Genomic DNA, 16,964 nt, shown 5'->3' with positions numbered 1-16,964 from the left:
GAAAATTACTACCCACGAAGATCCATACAACTGCACACTTTTGTTCTGACTAGTTAGCAATCTTTCGTGTTCATACATAACTTTATCAGCTGCCGACAAGCTAAGCAGTCTATGAATTCCATAAACTCATAAGCGCATAACACCTCCTGGGTCCTTGCCCATGAATTTCTAAACAAATGCACACTTTTGCTATGACCAGTTAGCAATTTTTGTATTTAACAAATCTTTATTATGTTATGATGTAGGCCACACAACTCAAAGGATCAGTGACCGTGGACCAGCCAAGCAGCAACACATGGTCGTGGAGCAGCAGCTCACGATGAACTCAGCAGCTCAACGCCCCAACAAGCCAAAACCCATGACCTAGACAAGTTTACTAGGATTGCCTGCTTTTATAAAAAACGTGTGAATAGTTTGCAACTCTATGGCTAAAAGCTTTGCAAGGCACTTTAAGCAAACAAAGTTTCAAGAACATTCAAGGCAATTGGGTAACGAAGATGGAGTTGAAGCGAAGAAAGCAGCTCACAAAATTTATGGTAATTGATAAATTGGCACGAAGGCCACCAAAATCTGACACAAGTTAAACAACATTTTGGCTAGCCTACTCAATATGGAATTTTTATACCTTTCTACCCTTTCTTGTACGCAACACATCAAGTGTGGAGACAATTGCAGAGCCAAAAATAATTCGAAAAATTCTGGAGCTAATACATGAAATTTTACCAAAGATTGGTGTTTAAAATATGGGTGGTGGAAATATCGATAAGCAAATTTGTGAAAATATCGATGGATATATCGTATATCGATATCGATATCAATTGTCTTCGATGAAAATGATGGAAATTTGCTCAAAAACATGAAAAATTTAAAATTATTTTTTTAGGGAATGTCATATGAAGCCACAACACACGTATGAATCAAGAATTAGTGATTAGATACTGTGTAAACAATAAGTATGTGATATGTGAGAAGAAAAACTTCCTTATAATGTCAAGTAATAAAATAAAGTATTTCACTAGAAAGAATAAATTATACATAACTTAATTGAAATTTTCATCATGAAAGTAGCACAAGTTTTATTGAAGTAAACTAATACCATAAAGAAAAAAATTAAAAAAAAATAAAGAACGCATAGGTTCATGGATATTTCCTGCAAATTTTTTGCAAATTATCTGCAAACACTGGATATTTTCTGAAAATATCGAGGAAATTGACTGATTTCCGGAAATATCGTGGATATAGGGTGAAGTCTAACTTCACCCCCTCTTTCCATATCGTTTCCTGAATTTTTGGATATTTCTGTGGAAATATTGAGCACATCCAAGATATTTCAAACACTGCTGAAGATTGACAAGAATACATGTGGGACCATATTTAACACATCTCTAGAACAGTGATTCATATGTTTATCTGACTCCTTATCTCAGTCAAGGTCCTCATCTTAGTCTGGGTGGCATAATATGGATGGCAATTATCCATGGATGAGTGGTAAGACACCAAAGGATGAATGGTGTAAACATTAGTAAAGTGTCTTATTTACTTTATATGTCACTGCAAACATGTCATTGATTTCACACCCATAGCAAGGAGAAAAGTCAAAGATACAAATTCGTTAATACTGAAGACGAAAGATTTTTGTTACCGCAGAAACTATTGGCTTACAAGAAATCCCTCCTTGCTTTCAACTCTAAGTCTTAATATCTTTCATTCCTTGTCAAAATGTCTCCATTTATGTTACCACTATGAAGCTTAACTAGTTGGACTTTGGGCCTTGGGAATACTCATAAGTTTAATGAAATTCATGCTTTATTTAATTTACTTCACAACAGATTAGACAAGGTTGGAGGAGACGATAACGAATAAACACACAGGAAGTGATCTTGGAGGATACGCGGCTAGCTAAGGAAGACCAACATTATTTCACTCGATATGCTCTGTTGGATAGTAATCAAGAAGAACCCTCACAGTCACATTCTAGCTCCAAGCGTCTGCCTTCAGGTGGCCCGTCTTCTATGGTTACTTAGGAGATTCAAGAGTTGATTCCACATGACAAAGAGGCTGTTTTAAATATTGGTGGATGGGGGACTGACGGTAGTTCGTTGAAGAGGGGTGTGGAACCATGTTATATAGAGATTAATCAGTCATCTCAAAAACAAAGTAAAAGTCTCGAGAGTAAATAAGACCGGAAAAAATGGCAATTACATTGAGGGGAATGAGTATTAAGGAGAGGTGTATGATGATGGAGAGAGCTTTATATGATGAAGAGGAACTAATGGAGATTCTGGAAGATTATCAGGAAATGTGGGAGTATTTGGAAGAAATATCGAAGATTGAGAAGTTTGAACTTATAGCATGGAAAAAGAAGAAGCAATCCTAAGGTGGTGACGGCTGGCCTGAAACAGCTGCACGATCGTAATGACATCCTTATTTTGGAGCTGCCGTGGTCTTGGGTTAAACATGGTAGTTCATGCCTTATATAGGCTTATTAGAAAATATCGACCCACTATGATCTTTTTATCGAAGACTAAGATGAAGGATCATAGAATTGACGGGCTTTGTAGAAGATTGGGTTTCACTGGTGGATTTAATGTATCTCCTGTTGGTAGGGCAGATGGTCTTAATCTATGGTGGGATGACTTAATGGAGGTGGATATCATTTTTTCATCATCACATATCATAGATGCCCGAGCTCGGAAAGTAGCAGATACTAGGTGCGTAAAGGTAACTAGAGTTTATGGCACATCTTATCGGGAGGAAAAGAAAGAATTTTGAAACTGGATACATTCTCATTTTCAGCCTTAAAAAATTCCATGGTTATGCGGAGGTGAATTTAATGAATTCATTTGGGAGTTTGAGAAATTTGGAGGGGCAGCGGTTCTCTATAATTAGCCTCGATATTTAGCTAATTTTATGGAAGCAACATAACTTATGGACCTTGAGTTTAGTGGCCCACGATTCACTTGGAGAGGGCATAGAAATGGGGAGCTGGTGGATGAGAGGATTGATAGGGGGCTTTGTAATCAATTATAGTTGGCTAATTAGCCCAATACCACAATTATCCATGCTCCCATTGTGGGTTCAGATCATTCTCCGATAGTTATTCATAGAGAACAAACTCAAAGAAAAGGAGGCAAAGGTTCCAATTTGAAGTCTTTTGGGCTGAAAAAGAGGAATGCCAGAAGGTAGTTGAATCTTGCTAGCGTTGCGCATGCACGGGAAATCCTATGAGTAAATGGCAACGGCTCAACGTCTGTAGATCTCAGCTCATATAATGGAGTAAAGGAAAGTTTCATATGTGAACTAGAGAGATTGATAATCTATTGTAGCAATTAGGGGCGCTGGATATGAACTGGGAACCAAATGTGGAAGTAATCCAAGAGAAAACCATACTGCTTGACAGGCTTCGGGAACGGGAGGAAACCTTTGGAAACAACGATCTCAAGTTCAATGGCTCCGTGAAGATGATGGCAACACGACTTTGTTCCATCAATCTACATTGCAAAGGCGAAGTAAGAATAAAGTTGTGACCATCAGGTGGGATGACGGAGGTTGGGAAGATAACCCATGCCGTGTGAAGCAATTGTTTGATGAGTATTTTATCCAGTTATTTACGTCATCTAGGCAAATGGATTGAGGGCAGGTTTTGGAATGTGTAACTCTAGTGGTCACTGATGGTATGAATCAAGCATTGATGATAGAGATCACGGAGGACGAAATTAGAGAGGCTACTAAGCAAATGGGTGTCTTAAAGACCCCGGGTCCGGATGGTATTTCAGGTGTTTTCTACCACTCTTTTTGGGATTGCCTGGTCACAGATGTTAATGAATTGATCAAAATTTTTATGACCAGTGATGTGTGTCCTAGGCAGATCAATGGCACTCATATTGTGTTAATTCCAAAAGTTCCACACTCGGAGTCTGTCTCTCAATTTAGGCATATTAGTTTGTGCAACTTTTCTTATAAAGTTCTATCTAAAGTTTTAACTAATAGATTGAAGCCCCTTCTTCCAAGTCTTATTTCTCCCATGTAGAATGCATTCGTTGGTGGATGACAAATCTAGGACAACATTGGGATTGCACATGAGCTCTTCCATTTTCTCAAGCTTAGAAAAGCAAAGAGTAAGTTTGATCTTGGCATTAAGCTTAATATGCACAAAGCCTATGATCGTGTGGAATAAGACTTCTTGGATGTGGTCATGGATAAGATGGGATTTCACCTAGGTTGGTGTAAACTTATCATGGGGTGTGTGAGTGTGTGAGTTCGGTTAACTTTGCAGTGATATTGAATGGTCAATCGGGAAATAAATTTGCTCTTTCGCGTGGCTTAAGGCAAGGTGACCCGCTTTCTCTGTATTTATTTTTGCTAGTTAATGATGTGTTATCAAAGATGATTAGTCGTGCTACGGATACAGAACAATTGCAAGGAGTAAGGATAAATGCTCATGGCCCGTCTATCTCCCACCTTTTTTTTGCTGATGATACATTAATCTTTTTAAAGGCTGATACGGAAAATTGCACAAATTTAGGACGTTTACTTCAGTCTTATTGCTCAGTCGTGGGATAGGAGGTAAATCTTTAGAAATCGTGTCTTTTTTAGTGCTAATACCCCACAGGTTGTAAAGGAGAAGTTGGGGAATGTTCTTGGCATCCTTGTGGTCTTTGATCTTAGGACGTACTTGGGAGTTCTAGCTATATGGGGTTGTTCAAAATGTTGTAGTCTTGCGTATGTGAAAAGTCGAGTGATGGGGAAAATTTAAGGGTAGAGTCAGTGCACTATTTCACAGGCTGGCAGAGAGGTGCTGGTTAAGGCTGTTGCTTAAGCTATTCCGCAGTACCCAATGAATCTTTTCAAGTTTCCGGATGCAATTTGTAATGAGTTAGACTCCATGATTGCTGCATTTTGGTGGTGGCAAAGATCAGGCGAGCGGAAAACTCATTAGGTTGCTAAACACATATTGGGACTTCCGAAATGCGAGGGAGGTTTGGGTTTCAGGAACTTCAAAACCTTTAATGATGCTCTGCTTTCCAAGCAATGTTGGAGATTGCTCTCTGACCCGACTTTGTTATGGGCTTCGGTTCTTAAGGCCAGGTATTTCCCACATTGTTATTTTCTGGATGATATGGCATCTTGGGCTTGGAGAAGTTTATTAGCTGGAAGAGATATTCTGTTGAAAGGGGCCCTTTGGCAAATCATGGATGAATGGAATGTACAACTTTAGGTTGACCGGTGAATCCTGTCTTTACCTTTGGGTCATCCTCTTCCTGATGGTGCGGTGTAGTTCACTATGAATAGCTGGGTGGAATCTTTTTTTAGTTCTTCATCCAGATCATGGAATCTCACTTCACTTCAACCCTTTGTCTCGGTGGAGGTTCTTCATGCTATTCGTGATACGCCCATTGGTGATGCTAGAAGTGATGATAGGTTCATTTGGCTGGCTACCAAGAACAGTCACTACTCTGTGAAAACTGGATACCACTGGGCTCAATCTTAATTGCGTCCCTCGCCTTGGCAATTTTATGTTTCATCCTGACTTATACCGAGGCGATTATGGAAGTTCATCTGGAAGTTACAAGTCTCGGCAAAGATTTGGCATTTTATGTGGAGAATCCTTCATGGAGCTTTGGCTATGATGGAGGCTTTGTATCAGCGGCATTCCTCCCCGAATTTGAGTTACCTAATATGCCATAACTAGGTGGAGTCAATTGAGCATTTAATATTACAATGCCCCTGGGTAGAGACCATATGGTTTAGTGGGATTCTTAACCTTCGGATTTCTAGGTATGAAGTCTCGAATTAGGTGAAGTGGTTATATTCATTATTAAATTTGCCTACTGGTTTGAATGGAGATCGACAATATTTATTCTCGTATGTTGCTTTCACATGTTAGCATATTTGTAAAGCTTGGTGTAACATTTTACATGATCACCAACCTATCAATCTTCTTCTTCCTTAGTTGAATTCTCCCTTTTTTGCTTTCTCTCTTTCCCATACACCAACAGTCTCTTGATTAAGGACCTGACTACAACTACTTGGTCATTCCTTATTTGTTCTGACATTACTGGTGTTGGGGAGTTAGGACGATATGGGGCTTGTCCCATTCTTCCCTAGTGAGGACCAATCCTTGTTCTACGAGCTTTTGGGTCGTCACCTTAGTCAGGCAGCCGTTCTTATTAGTTCCTAGGCATTAGAGAATCCCAATACTAGGATTGTAGAAACTAGTTTCTGCAACATTAGTTATAGGAACGAATGGCCGTGACTCGGCCTCCACCATTTCCCGAAATCCTGGTCCCATAGTTCATTCTTCATAGTAAACAACTACCCGTTGATGCAAATGGATGGTATAAAGAGACTCTGACGGATCCAAGTCAACCTCCAAAGGTAATATTCCATGAGTTCTGGTAATGGCTCTAGAAAAGCTAGAGACTGTTAAGTCAGTAGAAATAAGATCTTCTTTACTTCTTCCTAACTTCTTCATCTGTTTTAATGGTATTACATTGACCACAGCTCCTCCATTAATCAAGATCCTTTTAAAGGGTACTTCCTCCAAATGAGTAGTTACATATATAGGCCTGAGATGGTTAGCTAGGGCCAGACTCGGGCGGCTGAAGACCATTTTATCTGAATATGCCCTCTTAGTTCTTTCTTTGCAAACTTGGGCAAACTTGTTCTGCCCGACTTTCATTTTTCTGCTTACTAACATGTGTCATCATAGGTTCTGTTGCCAAGTAATCACCTTCCATCGTGGCAGGTTGATCAGGCTCCACGCAAAACATAGCAGATAGAACATATGTCATGTTTATGTGGAAGTTGCTAGGTTTAAGTAAATCCTCGTTCTTGCCCCCAATGTGGTCCATGAATTCATCTAACTAGGCCTGTGCTTCTTTTGACAACATTAGTTCATGCAACTTTTCTTCTCGAGTTATACCAAAGTCCTGCACTTGCTCTAGGACTTCACAAAGAGTATCAACCAACAAAGGTAAGGGCATTCTCCTTTCAGGCGAGACAATTCCAAAATATATTGGTTCTGGACTTCATTTTGGGGTTGGCATCATTACCATATCCTTGTGAGCTCTCCTCAAGATTCTATATTTTCCCAGATGAGGGCTTTGTAGCACATGATTTCCTTCTTCTTCAGTCTTGCTATTAGCTCTTTCGACCTCTTTTTTGCTTCTCCATTAAAGTTGATTTCTTCCCCCACGAGGTACTTTCTCAAACTTCACATTTTCAGAGGTTTCTGATGTAGTAGGAACTCTGAGGGAATTCATATGAGCTTTATGCTGCCTCTGGACTCTCCTAATCATAGAAGCTCTCATTTCCTTGATAGGTCTTCCATCCTTTCCAACTACATACCATTTCCGCCCAAGTCAGGTAGAATCTTTCTTGGTGACTAGGGATATTAGGTTCCTTGTTTTTCCCTTCATTATGACATTACCACCTTCATAACTTGGCTAGAGAGGCCTAACCTCCACCCATCTTGGTATTTTGGCTTCTTTATCTTCCACTTCTTCCTAGGCTTCATGGTTTCTGAATACTTCAGACAAGTTTTTTGGTTCAAAATCTCCTCCTAATCTTTAGATAACATTCCCGAAAGTCTCATTCTCAGCTGCCCGCATGATGTTTCTGCGGGCTTGTTGCTCTTCTTTCTCTCTTATTCTGATCAATTCTTGATCAATGATAGCTCTGATGTTGGTACTTTTAGGTCACATTCACATTGGCACCTATTACACAACACAAACCCTTTAACTATAGCTGCTTTGGGTTTCTCGGGCAACTTGATAGCTCATTCTGTAGGTCTGTCAACTTGCTTTCTTTCTGCTTTTACCTCCTAGGTGGCTTTTCCTTTCCCTTTCTCTGCCCAAGTTAAGTTGATCATTTTTATTAGGGTTTCTAAGAAGGGATCTATGTCAATCATTATATTAGCCCGGGGTTTCTCCAAGAGCAACTTCCCATTGCCTATGAGGTATTGTATCCAGTCCCTGAACTGGACACAGTTAGCTATAGAGTGTAGCTTGCAATATTTATTTCCTCTTAATTCTTCTGGTTTAGGCATCTTCTTGGTGCTGTCGGGCAAAATTACTTTTGCCCGTACCAATTCTTCATAGATTTCTGAGGCCTTGTTTAGATCAAAAGAATAACTCTGATACTTGAGGGGTTTCATAGGTACAAATTCACCATCATTCATTACCATCTTCTAATCTTTGACCGACTAGACCAATCTCTTCATTATTAGAGGTTTAAAGGGAGTGGTCATTTCTGCTGAACATATCTCTATTCCCTCTCTTCCATGACCATCACTTTCTTCTAAATCTATTCCTTTAAATTTTATTTGGTCAATTGTAGCTTTATTTTTGTAGAAAAAAGGCACCTTAGATGAGTGCTTCACTTGTTGTTCTTCAATCAATAGCTTCTCATACTTTGTGGCAGCAATCACCAACTTTTGCAGTTTATTGAATTGTACATCATAACACTTTTTCCTCAAAGGCAGCCTTAAAGCCTTTTGAGCAATAGATATAAGTTGGGCATGATTGATAGGGAATTGGCACCTCATCTTTGTCTTTCTAAACCTCATCATGAAGTCTTCTGTAAACTCATACTCATATTGTTTTACCTCTACTAGATCGTTGATAGTCATTTCGGGCTCTATCCTATAAAATTGTTCATGAAAAGCCATCTTCATTTGCCTCTAGTTAGCAATGGAATTGGGCTGGCAACAGCGAACACCACTGAGATGCTAGGCTGACCAACGAGTTCCGAAACAATCTTAACTTATAATTAGGATTGTCTTCAAATGCTACACAATGGTTAGAGAACTTGAAAATGTGATCTCTAGAGGATACACTGCCATATTCTCCACTAAAAGTGGGGAACACGGGAATCTTGAAGTTGAGGGGAAAATGATTTTGCTTATCAATATACTCAGGATATGGCTTCTAGTAGGTGATCCTAAATAGCGGGCGAGCTTGAGGTTGAGAATTATGGATTATCATCCTTCTTCACTCGGCTAACTTATCTCTGAGTTGCTGATTGATTGTATTATTATGTAACGTATGAGGAAGTTCCAACTTCGGGCTACGATTATTGCCCGAGAAAGTTTCCTTTTTTGATTCGGGCTTTCTCCATCTGGTTCTTCCTTCTTTATTAGCCAATGGTGGTGGCCTATAAGGGGGATGTTTGTCCACAGTTGTGAGCTCACCTTTCCCGCTGGATTCTCCAATTAACTAGGACATCTCATACTTCTTTTTTTCTTGCCCGCTTTGCCCCACTATCTAGTGAAAATAATAGGGCGTCAAGCAACTCTGTTTCCCAAATTTCATCTAATACTGGCTGACTAATTCCAAATCCCTCCTTGTTTTTTCCCTTATCTTTTTTTCCTCAAGCAAAGGAAATAGGGGGATAACTGGTTCTTTCTCTGGGCTTGCTTCTCTCATCATTTCTCTGGCATAACCATTTTTTTGGGGTAGAGTACTCTAGATCTAATCTTCTTTGTAGACTATCTGTTAAGGAAAATAGCCTACTCACTTCTCCTCTGGTTTCCAAAGTAATATTTTCCATAGTTTTCAATACTTGCATCATGATAGCTTGCAAGTCTTCATTAGTCACCTTTCCTCCTAACTTCTTAGATGAAGTCTAAATCTCCATAATAGTTGGTCCTCGTAAGGAAGGGAAATCTTCCGGTTGATCTGTCATGTTTGATCTTGGTAGATACTTGGGTGGCCCATATTTTGTGTTCCACTTGAAGGGTCTCTCTTTCCTTTTCCTTCTTGGCATACAAAACTAAATGGGTCCCACCGAGCGTACCAAAACTATGTTAGGGCAAAGATTTCTTTGGAGAAGGATTCTCAGACCTCATCACAGCTCCCAAAAGGATTGGCACTTTGGATGTGTAGTCGGGCTCTTGCTTGTTGATATGCTACAAGAAGAGGACAAAGTTAACTCTGAAAGGTGCCTTTGTGGGGCTTTAGGTGTAGGTCTTGAGGCTCACAATCAAAATGAACTTAGTGCTAGGCGTGCCACTGCTATCTCAGTATAACAGATGTAGAACAAATGTGTTTTAAGTTGATTACTTGTGCCCCAAGTTTCTCAAACTTCTTGCTATCAAAGGATTGTCATGGATGGGTTAAGTCTACATTAAGTTCTTTTTCTTGCCTTGTAAACAAGGACTTTTAATTCATAGTCTTGTATGTTCAAATGAAGGGAGTCCAGAGCCCCTTAAATTACTAGTTTGGTTCTAGATTACAGTTAATGAAAACATATCCATCAAGCTAACCAGATCCAGATGCAAGTTGAGCTTTTAAAGTAGAAAAACAGGTGGAAATAAACTTGAATACATGTTGAAGAATGCATTAAGTAATAGATCTACTAATTTAGAAAACAAAAAGCCTCGGGCAAGATTTCACCTTGTCTGGCAAGGTTGAACTTTTTGCAATCATTTCTCTTTGAATTTACAAGGGTTATATGCTAAAAAGGGATGGATGGTAAACAAGTTTACACGAGGGAATCGATACTACACCTCTAAAGGAGATAGTAGAGCTTTTAAACTAGACAAAAGATAGCTTTTCAGAGAACTATCACTGGAAAGAACGAATCTGGGTTGATTTCAGCTTTTGGATGCAAATCTGGCTTGAGAGCAAAGTTTGTATGTTTGTTTATTTGATTGGTTGAGTGTCCTTGTCCTTGTTGTCTCTTCTTCCTTTTATAGGCAGTTTGGCCCGACTGCTGTAGCCTTTGCTCTTGCTGAAAACACTCAGAGGGTAGTGAGTCATCAACTTTTTACTTGCAATGCCACTTGAAAGTGCTCTTTGGCTGGTAGTAGGCTAGTCTCTATCACTTGTCATTTCAATTATAGCCACGTGACTTATATCTTGGCTGAAAAAGGAATCAATTTGCTTCTGGACTCAATGGGCTTCGGGCAAGTCTTCCTTTAATTTGGCATCCTTGAGCTTTCTTTTATTTAAGCCCAATATTCAAATATTAACCCAAACACCAATAGTGTGTATTACAAGATGTCTCACAAATGCCTAACAATAATATTGATTTTGAGTAAACCAACCAATGACAGAATTATAATACAACCCTTTCTTGCAAACCCACCTATTTCTAACATGCAAACTCAATCCATACAACCAACTTATAACAACCAAATGAATTAGATATTACCACATGTACATTATGGTTATTATAAGCTGATTTCGAGACCATCCTGGACAGCGTTTATAAGCCACGTCGGACCTTCTTCAATCCAAATTGAAAAATCCATAACTGTATCAAGCAACATTGTGAATTACACCATTGGCCTGTCTCTTGACATGGTTGAAAGTAATCTCGGAAGACGACGAAGTTCATCCACCAATACCCCTTCCACCGCAAAGCATTCATCTGGCCTACAGACCAATTGTATCGCCATCGATGAGTCAGATTCCATGGAGAGGGACCCCGCATCCAGTGCAAACGATACTCCCACATTATGAGCATAAGGTTTGATGTATAGCTAATCTTTCTTTCAGTTATTCCCTTCCTGTAATCTATTAGATACCAAATATCTTGGACAATTGATTGAATTTTCCAAGGCGCATTGATCTCTATTTAAGAACTGGCATCAAAATTTTAAAGTCTCTTTCAATCTCTACTCTTGATAACTGGAGCCTATCCATGTGATGTTCATTTCTACAGAATCGGGGAAATTATTTAACCAAAACAATGTGTTCGAATGTTTTGCATTCAAGTTTTACCCCACGTCTATATATTAAAATATTTTTACGACATATATACTTACTAGGAGTCAGGGATGAGTGAAAAATTCTCATTCAAACTGAAAATGAAAGATGTTCTTTCTGTAAGAGTATAAACATGAGATAAGATGATCGGGCATTAGCTATTCAAATCCAATAAGGATAAAAAAGTCTTATATGAAGATGAATATCAGTTCTTGTCAATAAGGGATTTTATTGCAGTAGTAAACTGATATAGGAAAACATAAGTTGTTTCCCATAAGGATTTTAATAGGGAATCCACATGCTAATATGAGAAGGATATGTGTATATATATATGGCATTCTCTCCTCTCACAGGTGCGTGCTCTTGTTGGAACTAAGTCCTATTCTTGGTTAGAGTAAAAGCATCCTGACAGAGAGAAGAAGAGTTGCTGCGTTTAGATTAATAGTGAACACCCATGGCTGCTTCCAATGGAAATTCTTCAGGTTAGTATGTTTCACTTTATAAGGATTAGTGTTCTGTGTTTTGATCTTGGTAGTGGTTTATGTAACTGAATCTGATTGCTGGAATAAGTTTAACACTTTCTAGTGTTTAAACTACAGAAAATAGGATATTTTGGAATGATCATTTAATATGCATTTCAGTGTTAAATCATACTTTTTTAATATAAGCGATATTTAATATTAATCTACATTAAAAGGAATGTATTAGAGTTTGAATCCGAAACTTAGTACGTTGAAGAGAAAAATCATAAACATCAGGACAATCTATTACTTACCCTAGTGGAGAATAAGATTCAAATGTGTTTAATTTTTTTTAATAATATTCTAATTCTCATTATTTTAAGAAAACTAAAAGAATACCTAGCTCCTCAATAAGATTCTTAACATTATATTTACTTGTACACGTCTATAGAACTTTTTAATTTATTCTAGTCTTAATTATTTTGAGCTACACCCTCTAGAATTCGATTTCAATCTCAATTTACTCTCTGTAACTCAAAAATCACTACTTTACTCTCTTAAACTCAAAGTTCGCTTCATTTTGCGCCTAGAAATCAATTTTGATCTCACTTTGCCCCCTGAAACTTGAAAGTCGTCTTTATAAAACTCAAAATTTGCTCCATATTGCCTTAAATATGTTAATTTCTAATGTGGATTTGACTTGGGTGTGTCAAGCCAATCAATTTCTATTTTATTTTTTTTCTATCCCTTTAATTTCTTTTAAACTTAATATTCTCTTATTATAAAATGTAATGCATAATGAAAATTTATAGTCAAATTTATTGCACATGTGATATAGTCTTATTGGGTATCACATATGTTTTAGGTAGGGTTGGTTCGGTATGGGATATCGAACCGAAATGTAAGTCCCGATTCCCAAACCGAAGTTTTCGGGAATCCTAAATTTAATACCGATCCTAAACCAACATATTTAAAATGTTGATCATTCTTCATTTGGAAAGGCATGAATCATGATACAATTGATCTTGTAATTTTTATATTCTTCAACATAAATTGCAGGCTATTCTAATATGTAATGTCACATTCATAATATAGTGGGATAAAATCATAAAATGGTAACCTTCATCCACAAACATTCAACATAATAATCACTATCTCATTAATAAGTACACAGGTTGCAATAATTTTTCGCAACTATTCTTACCAAAAAAAAAAAAAAAAAGGAAACAAGCTTTTCGTAGATAATTGTTTTCATAAAAACATAACAAGGAGAGCAACCATGGCTAATGCCTAATACTAGCTACAGTCATATGCGTTATATCAGATTCAAAATGAAGAGAGAGAGAGAGAGAGAGCATAACAGATATAAGAAAAGGTCCTCACGTTTCGTTGTCAGCAATAATGCAGGTAAATGCTGAGTTCAAAAAAATGATAGCAATATTCAGATTGCACAACAGTCAAGTCCTATTTGTTCAACTCCATTAGCATACAAATGCAAATGCAAATTAACACATTGACTGTATTGCCACAATACCTCCAGTTCTTGCTTGCGTGCTTCCTCCTTTCTCGCTTCTGACCAAATGCAAACTGTAAATGCATTTATGGTGCTGCACTACAAACATCCCAAAATCCCACGGTTAATTCTAAACTCCATTCATCAATTTACACCAACTTTCGAAATTCATTTCAGAAACTGTAATTATTGCTACAACTATGAACTATGAACTATCAACCCTTAACAAATTTATGCTTCAATTGTGAGTCTGTGACAGAAGAGAAGCCCTAATCTTGAATTCCAACCACCAATTCAACCCTTAAACGCTCAGTATGCAGTATACTCTATCTTCTAAGTGCTAAATTTCACAAACCCTAAACTCGAATTCCAACCCTAAATTAAAATTCAAACCCTAAATTAGCATGTGAACTTTACCTGATTTGGGGGAGAATTGCACAGTGCACTGCATGACTGGAACCGAGAGAGATTGAGAAGGAGAATGGCGCCGGTGGCCGTGATTCGTGAAGGAAGGCTCCTCCACTGTGACTCTGTGTGGGATGAGAAGTCGAGAGAGACTGAGAGAGAGATCAGAGAGGTGATAGTCGAGAGAGATGTGACTTAGGTAATTGTGTGGCCGGATTCGAAAACGGAGAGACAAATCGGCGACGAGGGTGGTGAGGTGAGGGTTTGAGTCTAAGGTGAGCCGTGAGAGAGAGTGAGTGAACTGAGTGTCGAGAGAGACGGGAGAGATAGAGTGTAAGTGTAGGGTTTGATTTATATTCAACGGTTGAGATTAAATCTCAATCGAATCCGACGGCTGTTACAATTTCAAATATATATTTAAAAATTAAATAATATATATATTTTTTTCGGTTTGGATTGGGAATACTGAAAAAACGAAAACTTGAAACCAATTCCCATACCGAAATTTTCGATTTGGTTCGGTATTGGGTACCGAACGTTTCGGGATTTTCGGTCTGATATTTTTTTGCTTTGGTTTGGGAAATTCAATATTTTTTCCACCCCTAGATTCAGAGTGAAGAAAGAGTCCACAAGTCAAAGTGGAATGAATTTTGAGTTTCAATGAGTAAAGTGATGATTTTTGAGTTATAGGAACAAACATCAAAATGGAATTTCAAGGGGCGTAGTACAAAGGAATCCTGCTCCTTATGGCTTTATGGTTTGTGGTGTTCATATAAGGGGTTTCCTTAATGAAAGTAATCATCCAATTTTATACATTCTACATGGTATCTTAGCCCTAGCCTAAAATCCTTTCATGCGCTGTACCCTTCCTCGGATGTTTATGAAAATTCTCCTTTACCACAATCCTCCTTTGCTTCTTCTTCATCCTCTCTCTCTCCGAGGTCCTAATGTTACACAATTTCTTAAACCTTCAAAAACTAATTATTTTCTATAGGAGAGGGAAATGCGCATTCCCAAAAGAGCTCAAGGCGGGTTTCTTTCTCTTTTCTTCTTGGGAATTAAAAGCATGCACATCCATGTAACAAGTGTAACAGACTATAGGAATGCAATTTCATTGCTATTCTCAAACTCTAAATAGATGAACTAAACGCACGTGATCAATTCAATGTATATGTGTGTGTGTGTGTGTGTGTGTATTTGTCTGTTTTTGAAACGCACATTTTATGTTCCCATTTAGATACATATATATTGAGTTGGGTGTAATCGATGAAGAAAATCAATTCATAAACCTATAGCGATTAATGAGGAATCTGATGAAGAAAATCAATTCATGAACCTATAGCGATTAATGAGGAATCTGATTCACATTGGCTCCGGTGAATGACTGATTGCCACACCCTTAGCGTAAACCTTAAGATACTATGTTTTATATTAACTACTTTAATTAGTTCAGATATTTGAGGGGAATTTTGAGGTAATAAATAAAAACTTGAGGATGGATCGATGATGCATGATAAACGTGGATTCGAAAGAGGCAGAAACTGCACTATATATTTCTTATGTTTTAGCTTTATTTCTTTGTTTGTGGCCCTACAGAGACTTGGAACAACCTGCATATTTGAGCATTAGATTGGATAGAGACCAAGGAAAGGGATCATCTCCGGATCTCTTCCACCAAATCCACAAATCCAGACCTTTGAAATTTGATCCAACGGCTAAAATTATTATAACTTTTAAAGAGAGATCCTGTTTTTAGCCGTTGGATCAAATTTCAAGGGTCTGATTAGTGGATTTGGTGGAAGGGATCTGGAGAGGATCCCTTTCCAGAGAACAACTCAATTATTAAATTGTTGGCTTATTAATCACACATAAACAATCAGAAGTGATTAAACATCTTTCCTTGATAATATATAAAAATTAAAAAGAAGACCAAAGAAGATGCGTGGCACCAACTATAAGAACCTTAATAATATTTCGGGTCATGCAGACAGAAAAAAAGAAGAAGAAGGTTCTAATTCTCAACCGTGGCATACTACTTGTCGTGATGATCTTATATTTGTTACGTCTGAGGCATCAAATTATTCCTAAGTTCTGGAAAATCCATTTTAAACCCCTTATATTTATATACTAATGGCAGTAGATGCAGAAGAACAAACCATATGTAATATCCTATACTGTCCAGAAGCATGCTTAATTTGAACATTACTAAAACTCGGTTTGTGGAGAGAATGATAAACAGTGTTTGACACCTAATATATAAAGAGTTATTCTTTACCAGCAAATCACATAAATCATAATACGTATATGTTAAAATTACTTATAAAAATACAGTTAAAAGAATTTATATGCATTCATGTCAAACTATGATTTGTCTATATAAGACATTATTAGTTTCCTTTCTTGTAAAAAGTCAAGTATTCTTTCAAATAGAATTATCTCAAAGATGAAGTCCTATATTTTTAAATAGCATTTCCTTGCATCCATCATATTTATCTATAGTGAATAACTTATCTTCTGTATAAATTTCAAAAACAAAACCATTTTTTAATCGTCATGTGAAGAGGTACCTCTACTGTTTAATTAATAACATATAAGCTTCAGCATGTAGTGACTGTCCTCCTATATAATGGGGCTTGGCCCGAACCATTTTGTAGAATCCAAATTAAGCAAAACTAGTACTAGTTCATTATTTGGAATTTCTAGCCAACATGGGGAGTCAAGTTTCTTCTCCTCGTCCTAATACACCTCTTCCAACCAGTGATCATGATTACCAAGGATACCGACGACAGGTGACTGCAGCCAACATGGAGAACAGTCATGGAGCTCCTCCTGACAGGCCCATTAACTCAGACGAGGCAGCGATAATCTATG

At 37.8% G+C, this 16,964-nt stretch overlaps 1 long non-coding RNA gene across 1 annotated transcript; it reads right to left on the bottom strand.

Moving 5' to 3' along the window:
• Positions 1 to 10,832: 10,832 nt before the first annotated feature.
• On the bottom strand, positions 10,833 to 14,390 carry LOC137732985 (uncharacterized). Its single transcript, XR_011068359.1, has 3 exons — positions 14,106 to 14,390; positions 13,710 to 13,782; positions 10,833 to 11,381 (listed from the first exon to the last, which is right to left on the bottom strand). It is a non-coding gene; the product is annotated as an uncharacterized lncRNA (long non-coding RNA).
• Between the last annotated feature and the right edge of the window lie 2,574 nt (positions 14,391 to 16,964).

This window comes from Pyrus communis, chromosome 4, assembly GCF_963583255.1.
Source record: "Pyrus communis chromosome 4, drPyrComm1.1, whole genome shotgun sequence".
Classification (NCBI taxonomy): Eukaryota; Viridiplantae; Streptophyta; class Magnoliopsida; order Rosales; family Rosaceae; genus Pyrus; species Pyrus communis.
This window is presented reverse-complemented; position numbering and strand designations above follow the sequence as displayed.